This window comes from Schistocerca gregaria, unplaced genomic scaffold (assembly GCF_023897955.1).
Source record: "Schistocerca gregaria isolate iqSchGreg1 unplaced genomic scaffold, iqSchGreg1.2 ptg000407l, whole genome shotgun sequence".
Taxonomy (NCBI): domain Eukaryota; kingdom Metazoa; phylum Arthropoda; class Insecta; order Orthoptera; family Acrididae; genus Schistocerca; species Schistocerca gregaria.
The window spans coordinates 322,651-325,040 of NW_026061844.1; positions in this window are offsets into that span (position 1 = coordinate 322,651).

The window sequence follows — 2,390 nt, forward strand, 5'->3', positions numbered from 1 at the left end:
AATAGCCAGTAAGAAGTAGTACAATTGAAGATTTAGTTGTCGATTATTCACTTTTTTGCCGGCTTTGGTTTCTTGGACATGACCTAGGACCTTAAGATTTTGCATGAAAGGAGGACTAGCAGCCGCGTTTTATGGGAGAATGTGAAAAGTGTTCATAAGTAGTAAAAACCTGAGAAATCAGTCCATTTTCGTCATTTGTTATCGAATTGACTTCAAGCCAGATCGTCACATTGGCCATTCTTCTCTCTCAAACGGTTACATTTACCGTCTGCAAAGCTATGTCGCGTGCTGCGATATGCCGAAACACTAAAAGCACCATAGTAGAACACAGAAGGAGCTTCTAAGTTGAAGTAACAGCCAGTAAGAAGTAGTAAAATTCAAGTTTTAGTTGTCGATTATTCACTTTTTAGCCGGCTTTGGTGGCTTGGACATGATCTAGGACCTTAGGAATTTGCATGAAAGGAGGACTAGCAGCCGCTTTGCACGGTAGAATGTAATAAGTGTTCATAAGTAGTAAAAACCTGTGAAATCCGTCCGTTTTCGTCATTTGTTATCGAATCGACTTAAAGCCAGATCGTCACATTGGCCATTCTTCTCTCTCAAACGGTTACATTTATCGTCTGCAAAGCTATGTCGCGTGCTACGGTATGCCAAAACACTAAAAGCACCATAGTACAACCCAGAAGAAGCTTCTAAGTTGAAGTAATAGCCAGTAAGAAGTAGTACAATTCAAGTATTAGTTGTCAATTATTCACCTTTTAGCCGGCTTTGGTGGCTATGACATGACCTAGGACAATAAGATTTTGCATGAAAGGAGTACTAGCAGCCGCGTTGCACGGGAGAATGTGAAAAGTGTTCATATGCAGTAAAAAACTGAGAAATCCGTCCGTTTTCGTCATTTGTTATTGAATCGACTTAAAGTCAGATCGTCACATTTTTCTCTTTTCTCTCTGAAACGGTTACACTTATCGTCTGCAAAGCTATGTCGCGTGCTGCGGTATGCGGAGACACTAAAAGCTCCATAGTAGAACACAGAAGAAGCTTGTAAGTTGAAGTAATAGCCAGTAAGAAGTAGTACAATTCAAGTTTTAGTTGTCGATTATTCACTTTTTAGCCGGCTTTGGTGGCTTGGACATGACCTAGGACCTTAAGATTTTGCATGAAAGGAGGACTAGCAGCCGCGTTGCACGGTAGAATGTGAAAAGTGTTCATATGTTGGAAAAACCGGAGAAATCCGTCCGTTTTCGTCATTTGTTATCGATTCGACTTAAAGCCAGATCGTCACATTGGCCGCTCTTCTCTCTGAAACGGTTACACTTATCTTCTGCAAAGCTATGTCGCGTGCTGCGATATGCGGAAACACTAAAAGCACCACAGTACAACACAGAAGAAGCTTCTAAGTTGAAGTAATAGCCAGTAAGAAGTAGTACAATTCAAGTTTTAGTTGTCGATTATTCACTTTTTAGCCGGCTTTTTTGGCTTGGACATGACCTAGGACCTTAGGATTTTGCATGAAAGGAGGACTAGCAGCCGCGTTGCACGGTAGAATGTAATAAGTGTTCATAAGTAGTAAAAACCTGTGAAATCCGTCCGTTTTCGTCATTTGTTATCGAATCGACTTAAAGCCAGATCGTCAAATTGGCCATTCTTCTCCCTCAAACGGTTACATTTATCGTCTGCAAAGCTATGTCGCGTGCTACGGTATGCCAAAACACTAAAAGCACCATAGTACAACCCAGAAGAAGCTTCTAAGTTGAAGTAATAGCCAGTAAGAAGTAGTACAATTCAAGTATTAGTTGTCGATTATTCACTTTTTAGCCGGCTTTGGTGGCTATGACATGACCTAGGATAATAAGATTTTGCATGAAAGGAGGACTAGCAGCCGTGTTGCACGGGAGAAAGTGAAAAGTGTTCATATGCAGTAAAAAAACTGAGAAATCCGTCCGTTTTCGTCATTTGTTATCGAATCGACTTAAAGTCAGATCGTCACATTTTTCTCTTTTCTCTCTGAAACGGTTACACTTATCGTCTGCAAAGCTATGTCGCGTGCTGCGGTATGCGGAGACACTAAAAGCTCCATAGTAGAACACAGAAGAAGCTTCTAAGTTGAAGTAATAGCCAGTAAGAAGGAGTACAATTCAAGTTTTAGTTGTCGATTATTCACTTTTTAGCCGGCTTTGGTGGCTTGGACATGACCTAGGACCTTAAGATTTTGCATGAAAGGAAGACTAGCAGCCACGTTGCACCGGAGAATGTGAAAAGTGTTCATATGTAGTAAAAACCTGAGAAATCCGTCCGTTTTCGTCATTTGTTATCGAATCGACTTAAAGCCAGATCGTCACATTGGCCGCTTTTCTCTCTGAAACGGTTACACTTATCGTCTGCAAAGC